The sequence below is a fragment of the Dromiciops gliroides genome, chromosome X (genome assembly GCF_019393635.1).
Source record: "Dromiciops gliroides isolate mDroGli1 chromosome X, mDroGli1.pri, whole genome shotgun sequence".
Classification (NCBI taxonomy): Eukaryota; Metazoa; Chordata; class Mammalia; order Microbiotheria; family Microbiotheriidae; genus Dromiciops; species Dromiciops gliroides.
In genome coordinates, this window is record NC_057867.1 from 9,508,582 (window position 1) to 9,520,000 (window position 11,419).

At 46.0% G+C, this 11,419-nt stretch overlaps 1 pseudogene; it reads right to left on the reverse strand.

Moving 5' to 3' along the window:
* Window positions 1-1,830: 1,830 nt before the first annotated feature.
* Window positions 1,831-7,641, reverse strand: LOC122733867 (annotated as a pseudogene).
* Between the last annotated feature and the right edge of the window lie 3,778 nt (window positions 7,642-11,419).

The following is an 11,419-nucleotide window of genomic DNA, read 5'->3' on the forward strand; positions in this document are numbered from 1 at the left end:
AAGCAGAACCAGGAGAACATTGTGCACAGTAACAGCAATATTGTGCAATGATCAACTGTGATAGATGTAGTTCTTCTCAGCAATACAATAATCCCAGACAATTCCAAAGGACTCATGATGGAAAATGCTCTCCACATCCAGAAAAAAGAACTATACATTCTTAGTGAAGATTGAACCATACTGTTTCTACTTTGTTGTTGTTGTTGTTGTTTTCCTTTTTTGAGGTTTTTCCCTTTTGTTCTGATCTTCTTTCACAACATGACTAATGAGGGAATATGTTTAATGTGATTATACATATATAACCTCTATCAGATTGGTTTCTGCACTGGGGAGGGGGGAGGGAAGGGAGGGAGAGAAAAACTTGGAACTCAAAATCTTTATAAAAAACAAATGTTGAAAACTATCTTTACATGAAACTGGAAAATAATAAAACTATTAAAATTGAAAAATATCATTATATTAGGATATACTGGGATTTCTGGGGAATTGCCACTAATGCTATTAGATGGACAAGTAAAGGTGTATTCAGAGGGGATAGCTATAACACTAGCCAGTAACTGACTCTGCGATCAATGATCTTGAAATGGTTGACAACATATCTCTACGCCTGAAGAAGTGTGGAAACAGAGGCCCTGCTGAGGTGCTGTTAAATACAGATTATACATGACGATTATGATAAATAAGCCCAACACAACCAACCAGGTCCCATCAGCTTGGTGAGAAGCTACAGGGAAGATGGGCCTTTATAAAGATGGCATTCTGCCTAACATAAAAGGTTCCTTCAGTGGGAACTCTGTTGTTGACAGAGCCCAGCAGGCCACAGGCTCAGCTGTAGGAACTCTCCTGAAGGTTTTAGAAACCAAGCACTGAGAAATTAAGCTATCTTTGCCTGGTTCTGTCACCTAGCTATTGTACTGCTCATCTGTGCCTCCTACGGAGAGGCTCTAATCGGTTTCTTCCTGGAATCTAGCTATAACCATCTTCCCTATTCCTCCTCCACCCCAAACCACCCTTTCTCCAAGCTCCCCCATTTCTATCCAAGGTGCCTCCAGTCTTCCAGGCACCCAGATTCCCATCCCCGGATTTATCACTGACTCCCCAACTCCCCCGACTTCTTTTTCCACACTCTCCAGAGCCAATTGGCTGAAGTCCCATTGATTCTACCCCCATGACACCGCTCCCATTTTTCCCTTCTCTTCCCTCACTCAGCCACCCCCCTAATTTGCTCATCACCTCTCACCTGCACTATTGCAATATTGTCCCATTTGGTCTCCTTCCCTCCAATATATCCTCCACACAGCTGCCAAAGTCATCTTCCCAAGGCACAGATTTGCCTATGTCATGGGCCCTGTTCAAAGTCTTCTCTTAGCTCCCCAGGATAAAATATAAACTCCTTAGCCTGATATTTAAGACCCACCACAATCTGGCTCCAATCTACCCTTCCCAGAATATTTCCTGTTATTACTTTTCACACAATCTACATTCTGCCCAAACTGGAGTATTAGCTATGTATTAGAGGCAGCTGGGTGGCAGTGGATAGAACACTTAGACCAGGAATCAGGAAGACCTGAGTCCAAATCTAGAATGAAACACTTACTGTGGGATCCCGACCAAATAACTTAACCTCTGTCCACCTCAGTTTCCTCAAATAGAAGATGGCACCCAGGGTGGTTGTAAGGATTAAATGAGATATTTGTAAAAAGTTGGCATATAATAGGCATTTCATAAATGCTTGTTCTTCCCCTCCCCTCCCCCATTCCCAGGACAGACTATCTCAATAGGAATAAACACAAAATCTTTCATTTGAGTTCAAAAACCCAATTTTACAAATTAGACAAGAGTCTGCGTAAAGGAGAGCTGGAGATTTTGGCGAACTGCATTCTCACACATGAGCGTGATATGGCAATGGCCATCTTGGCTTCCATTGAGAGATGCAGAGTCTGGGAATAAGGACATGACAGTCCCACCAGATTCTGTTCTTTTCCTTAGTTCTTTAGGAAGAACATTGATAAACCTGAAGTTTTCCCTGATTCTCCCAAATTGTTTGGTGTTCTCTCCTTTCTCATGGTACATCACATTTTCTTATATGGACACACACTGGATCCCTAGGTAGAATCTAAGCTCCTTGGGGGCAGGGCCTTTTTCCCTTTGTATTCCCAGTGACTGACACACATTAGGCATTTAATAAATTCTTAGTGAAGTGAATGACCAAGCAATATTATTTCAAATCAACCAGGGCACTTCAAGTGCCCAACTAGTAGATTTGTTCTATAATTTGGAAAACAAATCAGAAAAGGACTGATGGGATTCTCCTTCTAAAAACACTGAGGGCTTGGCAAGACAAAGCACCTTAAAAGTGCAAAGGCTGAGAATCCTGATTATTGTGACCGCTTGGCCTTCCCAGCTAATCTATAGCAGCACCAAGCAGGCTTGCCCAGCCCTAGTGAAGTCATGCCTCCATGCCAGAGGCCAAGCCTGCATTACCTTTTAAATACCAAAGGACAGACTCACAAATGGGCAGAGCCCTTGAGCCACCTGCTCCAGCTCCATGCTCAACCTGAACTTACTGGAACTGGTGGGATAGAGATGGATTTGTACCCTGGAAGACAACACAGAAGGAAGCCCTGGGCACAGACAAGAGAGGGCAGAAACATTCATTTTCACATTTCAAAGCATTTCCAAGAACTTGGAATTTTCTAAATAGTGGTTTCTGCCAATATTTGCGGGCCCTGAAAACAACCTCAGTAACAGCAGTTGATCCCTTGTGACCTTCTGCTCCGTCAAATGGGCTGCCCCAGGTGTGGTAATTATATGTTTACAGCAAGAATAAGCCTTTGGCCGTGTTTGTTTTAATTTAATGTTCTCCCTATCATTTAAAGAGCTATAACATTTTAGAGAATCATAGGACTGAGAATTGGAAGGAACCTGCAGCAGAGCAATAGCTTTCCCTAACCCTTCTGGCCTTTACTTGAACACATCGGATAACATGGCGCTCACTACTTCCAGCAGCAGCCCATTTGGTAGAGTAAAGAATTCAGAGTTGGAAGCGTATATTCAGAAATCACAGTGATTTTATAACAAAAGGTGTCTGTCTGTTTAGGAGAACCTGCAGTGAGTGGTTTCCCCTTTCCGATGGGCTCAAATGCAGTCACCATTTGGACATTCAAGACCCTCTACACCATGATCTAATATTATGTGTCACTTCTAACCCTCAGGTATTCTCCTCTCCTCACTATGCTCTGCAGGTGGATGATGTTTTACCCAACCCATGCGCTTCCTCCCACCTGTACACCTTAAGTCATGTGGTCACAATGTGCTGGAATCACAGAATCTCCAAGTCAGAAGTGACAAAGCATCCTGGGATAGGAATACTTCCTACAACATCCACAGCTAGTGCTTCTCAACCAGTGTTTGCCTGAGGATGTCCACTGAGAAAAATCCCACTACCTCCATTTGGGATTGTCAGGAATTATCAGGAAGCTATCCTTCCCTTCACTGCTCCCTATTTGCACTGTGAAGCTGCCACCCCTTCCAGAACTTGGAGGAAGTTCCCTTAAGGCTTCTCCAGGTTAACTATCACTAGGGATCCCTGCCTGGAAAGGTCTCTAAGGCCCTGACCATTGGGGTCACCTTCCTCTGCATGCTTCCCAGCTTGTCAATGTCCACGCTCAAATGTGGCAACCAGACTTGAACACATTACAGATCCGGTCTCACCAGGTCACAGGACAGCAAATTTTCTTTCTTTTTTCTTTCAATTATTTATTTAACATGTTAAAGTTACATGAACTAACAGTTGCAATCACTCCCACTTTTTGCTTAACTGTTTGGGAGGAATTTACTTTGTGGGTGGTTTGTTTTAAAATTAACTTGTATTTTCTGTATTGAACCGAAATTTATCAGAAAACCTATCATTTAAAATGAAAAGCAAAAAAGAGAAAAGAGCCAAAGATACAAAAGCCTTGCAGGTATAAAATAGTGGTCAACGTCAGTCACCCAACAATTTCTTTACAAACACAGGTGTCTTTCCAGTAAGTTAAGGCAATCCAGCCATACATAACCACTGGCTCCTGCTTCTTCTGGTGACTAACTTGGAACTAAGAAAGATGAACTTGAAAAAAGAACAAAGAAAGGCAGTCCCAATTGCCCATTCTCTCCCAACCTTTTTCCTCTTCCCCTTTGTTCCCCCTTTCCTCTTGCTCCTTCCATTTCAGAAAATGTGGGCATGAGGGCCAGTCCTGTTTTTCTTTAGACTCCCAGTATCCTCTCTTACACATATGAATCAACTTCTTGGTAATGAGGATCTTCTTCCTTCTCCTCACAATGCCTTGTAAGGGTTATAAATCCCAGAATCTAACTCTCAGAGCTTTGGCTTCTCTCTTCTTTCTGGAAAGCCTCTGTTTCACTTGTAGGTGCTACTTTTTATCATTTGCTTCATCCCACTGTCCATTTTCCATCAGTCTTTGGTCAGGTCACAGTTGGCTATCTGTGGGAGTTATGCCATCTTCCCAAGAATTGAGAGTCAGGGCAAATTCTGAGGAGTAGCACATGTTCTCTGCATTCTCTGGTGGAGGGGTCCTCTTCCAGAGGATGACCCCATGCTCTGTTTCTTGGTTTCTCTCTTGATTATCCTGTCCAACATATTTATTGGCTGGAAGCACTTGGAAACACTCAATTTTCTCATCCCATGTACCCAGAAGTGCAAAGTACTTTTTTGAAGGGTCTGTCACTTTTCCAGTAACCTTTCTGGGCACATCTTGGGGAAAGTAGTCACAAGGAACAAATCTCAGAATGCACTTGTCCCCTGTCTTGTGATTTGCAATCTATATCTCACCAGACTGATCTATCCAGTTTTCCTACAATAATATTGTTCACTGTGGCGCTAGCTTTTTTCCAAGTGTAGTGATGACCAGTGGTAGGCAAGATTCAATGAACAGTACCACTAGGTGTGATGGCAAGAAATTTGTCATGGAACTTGCTGGTTATTTTGGTTTCCTTGTGTAATATCCAACCATTTCTGGAATCCACATGGTATGCTGCAACAGGAGGATGGTGGCTCACCTGCTCACAGAGAGAACGAAAGCCATTCTCTTCCATTTGGTCCAGCTCAAAGGTCTCCCCTAGGAGACCTAGCAAAGGGCTTGTTAGTACAGAAGGCAGTTGTGGAATAGCAGGCCACAACAAAAGCCACCACCTAGCACAGCTGTTCTAGGGAGTTCTCACATTGTGCAGCTTGGTCTAGTAACTCGTGATATTCCAGATCTTTGGTGAGGAGCATGGGAAAAGGCTCACTGAAGTTCATCAGCAATGGGATTCTGGACAGCTCCTTGCCAATGTAGTTCTTTATGATACTCCATAAGTTAAGGCTGTGGTTTGGCTTCTGTGGAATCTGAGTTGTTTTGGTCTGTTTGAGTCTTTTTCAGATGCTGCTTGTATTGTCCATTGAGTCTGATGTCACTGCTGGCCCTGCTAATATCAGTGCCTGTGTATTACTGGCCCAGGTCCTCAGGTGCTCTACCGAGCTCAGAAAGAGTGCTGGTTTCCTCTTTGGATTCATCCCTCATAGTTCCTTTGCCAAAATAGTTCTCATCTTTGCCTCCTGTCATCTCGGTTTCTCTTTGCCAGCATCTTTCCATGTGATTACACTGCTTTTCCAGCTGTTCTAAGGTCTCCTCCAGTTGAATCTGCCTTTCTTTTTCATGCTGCAGAGACTTCTGCCACTTCTTGCTCGGCATTTCAGCCAACCTTAGGAACCCTTTAGAGACATTTGTCATTGCATTGGATGTGATTTTGAGGAGTGTAGCCTGATTAGTGATCTTCTCCATCCTTGCACAGCTCTCCTGAGGCATCTTAATGGTCTCTAATTCCCTGAAGGCACTCTGTAGTACCAGGCCCTGTGAGGTCACCAAGTTAGTGTATGTGGTCATATACTACTTTTTTGGTGAGGATATGTAGGGCATTTCGCAACTCCATCTTGCCTCCCTGGCAGAAGGAAGCAAAGGCTTCCTCTTCTGAATCATCAGACTCAATGGAATCTTAACAGCCTTGGCCTTGGCCAGCTCCAAGGCATTAATCTGATCCTGCTGCTCAGTTTCTGAGCTGGCCTTGACTTGGTATGTATAGGAACCACCATTAGAAATGACAAAGTTGCAAGAGTCCTCAACAGTTATGTTGGAAGGAGCCCAGTTGATAGTGCCCACCATTAGAAATGATGAAGTTGCAACAGTCCTCAACAGTTATGGTGGCAGAAGCCAAGTTGATGGTGCCCACCACTAGAAATGACAAAGTGGCAAGAGTCCTCAACAGTTATGGAGGCAGAAACCAGGCTGAGGGTGCCCAGGCAAGTGTGACATATCTCAGCCTTATTGCAATAAAAGCTGAGCAGCCCATGGCTCCACATGAACCAGTGGCGCTGGTAGCTCATTAGGCCATTATTCCACTTACAGAGCCATACCTCCAGGGAATCTGGGTCTTAGGCCACTGCCATGGCTACATCCCACCTGGAACTTGGGGAAGCCTTGGCCCTCACTGGAACCTGGGGTGGGGCTGGAGCCTGGACCTGGAGGCCAGGAGCCAGAGTTGAGGTTATGGTTGGGCTCAGAGTCAGAGCTGAAGTGGGAGTTTGAGGTGGGGTATGGTGTAGAGATGGGGCTGGTTTGTAATCTGGGTAAGGACCAGGCTTAGAGTTAAGTCAGAAGGTGAGGTGCAGCCTGGGATCAGAGTAGAAGCAAAAGCCTACCCTGGAGTCTAGTCAGGGGGTGAGCCCTGGTCTGGAATAGGAGTGGCCTGGCTAGAATTTGAGATTGGAGCAGGGGCAAGGGAAGAAAAGTTAACCGGTACCTGTGCTGCAGGGCTCTGGACAGGGCCAAGTGGTATGGCCTGACCTAGAACTGGGTTAGGAACAGGACCTCTTGAAGGGTTGCGAGCCCACCCTGGCATCTGGGCATGGCCAGGGTTCTGGGCTGGAGCTGGATTAGGTCTGATCCTGGGCCTGAGGCCTATAGAGGCAGCTATTCGGCCTATCAATCCTGCCCCCAAGCCAATACCAAAGGCCCCAGATATAAGGGCGGCCCGCCTTGGCCGGGGCCCTTGAGCAGCAACGAGCCTCTGGTCAGGGGGCACGTCACCACGACCTCCACCAAGTGGGCCTGCTGACCTTCTGGCTGGGGGCTGGATCTCTGCTGGCCCAACGGCCATGGCCACCACTCTGACAGAGCTGGGGCGCAGACTCCTACGGGGTACAGCTCCTGAGCTTGCGGCCTCCGCGGCTCTCAACAAGGCCTCACCTCCTCGCACCTCTTCCTCCTCCTGTACAGCCATTGTTTCCGATGCCGATTGGGCCGCTGCTGCCGACGCCTCCGCTCTGGCTCCACCCTGGGCCAATCTGGGGTCCATTCTCCCACCAGCTCTCGCTAAGGAGGCCACAGCCGGGGCCTGGGCCACCACTTCCTCCTCAGCTGCCCTCAGCCCCGCTACTCCAGCTCTAGCTTCTACTACTGCCTCGGCAGATGCCTCCGCTGCTGCCGCTGCCACCGCTGCCACCACTTCTGGAATCACCTCCCCGCTAGCCTCGGGCTCATCCTCTGTGACGTCCTCTGGGACTTCGGCCTCTGCCTCCTTGGGTTCCCCTCGCACATTCTCCATGGTCTCCCAAGTCACCTATGGACGACGACGACGGGGGCGGAAGTGCGGGCCCAAGAGGATGGAAGTACTCCTGTTCCACCCATCACCCGGGGTTTCCCGGGGTTTCCCGGGCCCTTCCCCAGGGTTCAGCTCCCTGCTGTAGAAGCAGACCCTCCGACCTGGCTCAGTACTGAGGCAGCTAAGTGGTATATTGCAGAGGTTGTTAGGCCTGTAGGCAAGAAGGAAGGAAGCAGGGCAGCTAGGTGGCGCAGTGGATAAAGCACTGGCCTTGGATTCAGGAGTACCCGAGTTCAAATCCAGCCTCAGACACTTGACACTTAACTAGCTGTGTGACCCTGGGCAAGTCACTTAACCCTCATTGCCCTGCAAAAATTAAAAACACCACACACACAAAAAAGAAGGAAGGCAGGCCTAAATTCAGATCCTCCTCCCTTGGACACTTACTAGCTATGTGACTTTGGGCAAGCCACTTAATCTCTGCCTCAGTTTCCCTGGATAATAACAACACCTACCTCACAGAGCTGATGAGATAACATAGGCTTTGCAAACCTAATTAATGCTGGCTATTATTGAAAGGGCTGTCTATATTCTACTTCATAGAAAGATTGGGGCATCTAGAGATTAACCTGAAAGGTTAAGTGACTTACTCACAGCCATACAGCCAGTGTGTGTTCAAAGTGGAACTTGAGACCTTATCATCTTTGAGCCAGCAGGTGAAGAATGCCTGTCCATCCAGTCCCTGGAAGGCAGTTTGACAGACTGCCCCCAGAGTACATCTGTCATATGGATGACATGGACAGATGCTGCATATGGGCCCCAGAATGGAAGAAGCCTTAGCTCACTGACAGCTGGGAATTACCCACTACTTTTAATGAGCCCAAGCATTTCTAATCTTTTTTGTGCAAGGCAATAATGGTTAAGTGACTTGCCCAGGGTCACATAGCTAGTAAGTGTCAAGTGTCTGAGGCCAGATTTGAACTGAGGTCCTCCTGAATCCAGGGCCGGTGCTTTATCCACTGTGCCACCTAGCTGCCCCCCCCCCCATCTTTTGATATGTGTCGTTTTCCTGGAATATGCTTCTGAATCATGGAATACAAGTCTCTGAAGAATTCAAGTTACAGGTGATCCAACAAGCAACAGAAAGATATGCCGTGAATGAGTAGTAGGCTGAAGCTTATGACCAAAGAGAAGCCACACAAAAGATGGCTTGCTAATAGCTATGCAGTGGAAAAAACATGAACTCTAGAGACAGAGGAAGTTGATTAAAATTTTTTGTTTCTGTCACTTACTCTCTGTGTGATCTTGGGCAAATCACTTCTTCCAGGGCCTCAGTTTCCATCTTTGTGGGGGTTGGACTAGATGGCCTTTGGGGTTCGGGTCTAGGATCTTATGACAGAATCAATAAGATATAGGCAGGGAGAAGGAGGCAGTCCAGTAGTTACATAGCAATTTCGCAGGCCTAGCCATCTGGCCCTGTCCAAACCATAGGCACCAGTGGACCAACGCCATGGCTTGAGCATGTCAGAATCTGGCTAAAAGACATCTTCACTCCTTTGGCTTTTCCTTGTGGGGATTCTGGGTCAAAGTGCATAAAGACTCATTCCTTTGGCAGACATATACAGTTAGACAGCCCTGAAAACTGCTCTGGTCTTTCCCATCTATCTTTGGCAGACACTGCTCATGGGCAGGGGGCAGGACTGCATTTTGGAAACTGTTCACCACTTTTAGCAACAACTCCAAGCTTCTCACAGAAACATAGCCCATCTTTTTAATACCAGAGTGCTTTCCTTGATGCTGGCTGGCTGCCTGCAAGTCACAGAATACTATAGCATCCAGAAAGCCCAAGTTGAGGAGAACCCAAAAGTGCATTTCTTCTTCTAGAATTTTTGGTTCCTATCCTTTTGCTCTAGAGGTTGGTTTTTTCTTACATTCAATCCCAAATCTGCCTACCTGTAATTTCTACCCATTGCTCCTGATTCTGTCTTCTGGAGCCACATAGGCCAAGTCTAAATCCACTTCAGAGGCGGCACCCGAACACTGAGCTTTGAGTTCAAGGAGGTCCCTGAACTAAAGCAGAATGGAGGGGGGGGCGGGGCAGGGAGAGACTGATGTGCAAAAATTTATTTCAAGCACAGAGATTGTTCACCGAACTAAATTTATGCCAAACCAGCCACCGAGCTCAACCACCAAAATGAAGTGAAAGAAAAGATCTTCCTTTCACTCTGTTGTACTTTGACAGGTCATTTTTGAGCCCTAAAGAGAAGATACTGCTCATGACACAAAGAGCCAAAGATGGGGACACAATTCATTCAGTTTCACTGGTGAAATTGATTCTTTCTTTAAATCTGCCCTACTCCTACTGAGTGCTGTGCTGGGAACCTGGAAGGCTTGCTGAGGCAACAAAGCTTCAACTTAGTTTTCTCAAAGGGAGACTGAGCCAAAGGTTAGTATTTCTGTTTTTGGAATGCAATGCAAGAAGAAAAGCGACTAAACTGTTCATGTACCCTTTGACCCAGCAATCTTGCTGCAAGGAACAGAGGACAATGGATTTAGATCTGGGAGGGACCTCAAGAGTCAGTGAGTCCAACCCTCTCATTCTACAGAGAAGGAAACTAAGGATAAAAAGAGGTTAAGTGAGTTGCCCAACAGTCACACTCCATGTGGTAAGTGGAAGAGGTTGTGGTCCAGTATGCAACAAAATATTCATAGCATCAACTCTTTGTAGCAAGCAAGAACCAGAAACAAAATAGATGCCCACTGATTAGGCAATGAATGGCTTGAGCAAACTTTAGCATATGATTGCAACAGAACAGTATTGTGCAGTAAGAAAAGATGAGGAATTCTGAGAATGGGGGAAGATTTGTTTTAAATAATACAGAGAGAAGTAAATGTAACCAAAAGAATAACCTGATTCAATCCAGCAAGCATTATTTATTAAGAACCTATTATGTGCTAAGCACTACTAAGCTGTAGAAGATACAAAAAAAAATATGTGCTTCCTCCCCTCAGGGAGCTTATCTTCTAATGGAGGGATACTGTAATACTCTAATGACTACGATATTCTATATACCCGATAATCACAACAATGAAAAGATCTCCAAAAGGCAGCACAACTGAGACCACTTTAAAACCAGTAAGAGTCCCAGAAGATGCACAATAAAGCATGACTATCTTCTCAGCTGAAAATTGTTTTATGCATTGTCAGAGAGATCGATAATGTTTCAGGACTTCTAAAGTTATTGGGAATGGGCCCCAAGGAACCCACCTGCTCTCCTCTAGTTCCAGCTCAACCAGAGCCTGTACCCTCCCCCACCCAGTAACCTCGCTATCCCCCATACCCCACCTCCACATTTTTGTCAGTTGATGGGCTGTAGAGCTGGACAGGACCTTAAGGATCATCCATTTCAACCCCTTATTTTTTTCCATTAGAGGAAACTCAGACCCAGAGAGGCAAAGAATTCTACCTTCAGTTTCCCCCTAGACATATTGAACGTTACTCTCCATGCACTATGTCCAAGACAAATTGGCCTACTTGGCTGTTTTCCCTACAAGATCCTGTATATCCCATCTCCATGTATTGACATAAGGCTGTCTTCCCATGTCCAGAAATCATTGTGCCTTCCTCACCTCTCACCCCCTACACAAGGCCTTGCCTTCCCACTCCTACATTTCTCCCCAAATTATTAATTTAGATCCTATTTACTTACCTGTGATGTATTTGTCCCTCTGCCCACCCCCACCTTCAACAGAATATAAACTCTTTGAAGGCAGGGACAGT